The 907-nt window shown below is 29.9% G+C and overlaps 1 protein-coding gene across 1 annotated transcript in view; it reads left to right on the forward strand.

Annotated features, from left to right (window-relative positions):
- The window catches only part of itga9 (integrin, alpha 9), an 86,202-nt gene that overhangs the window by 78,943 nt on the left and 6,352 nt on the right, over positions 1-907 (forward strand). The gene's annotated exons all lie outside the window — the stretch shown is intronic.

Raw genomic sequence — 907 nt, forward strand, 5'->3', positions numbered from 1 at the left:
CAAATATCTGACTAAACCAACCTGGGTCATGTGAGCACAACAATGTATATTTTCCTGGTGTTTGCTGAACATTTTTTATTTTAAACATTGTAGTAGGTGGATGGTGCCTGTAAAATCCCTTGTCCTGGAGCAGAACTCAATACATTATAATAGTTTAAAGCANTTNAAGAAATACTAAAATTATACTAAAATTATAAAATCATATAGTATTTCTATAAATTGTATACTTAATTTATACAATTAAGTATAAATATTTAAATAAATAATTATAAAAGTATCAATAAATTGAATTAAAAATCATTTTTAATTTGTCCCAAGTTTTGTCAACACTGTTGAGAAAAGATGGTAAAAAAAAAATCAGGCATTATTGGGGAACACCAGAACTTCTGAGGACCCCATGATCTCTTCCTTTCTCTTCCTTTGCTAAGAGGGCTAGTTAGCTCTGGTTAGCTTATGTTATTCTTTAGTTTTTTCTTCTGTTTTATTCCTAAGTTGTTTGTCACAACCATGATGTGTCAACTCCATAACTGACAATTTTCAAAACTTTGATGAAATTTTGTGAAATAAAAGCTTAATTTTGGTAAACTGTAAAGATTTCATGGACCTGATGAGCTACAATATGGCCTCCTTCAGAATAACATCATATAAATTGAGGTAGTTTGGCTTTTTTTCCAACTCCGTCAGACGTCAACTCCATCAGAGTCTTTCTGACTCTTTCAGTGAAATTGTTGTCAAATCTCACTTAAATGTGCAATTAATTCATTTTAATGTATTTTACATAAATTGCATTATTTCACATGTATCAAGTTTTTCATTTTACTCACTAGTTTGTCACCACCTTCAGTTCTGTATCAACTCCGTCAGATGGCCTTTTTGTTGTTTTTTGTTTTAAATATTTATTTTGTTT

Source organism: Poecilia latipinna, unplaced genomic scaffold, assembly GCF_001443285.1.
Source record: "Poecilia latipinna isolate Pla-1442-1.1 unplaced genomic scaffold, P_latipinna-1.0 Scaffold596, whole genome shotgun sequence".
Classification (NCBI taxonomy): domain Eukaryota; kingdom Metazoa; phylum Chordata; class Actinopteri; order Cyprinodontiformes; family Poeciliidae; genus Poecilia; species Poecilia latipinna.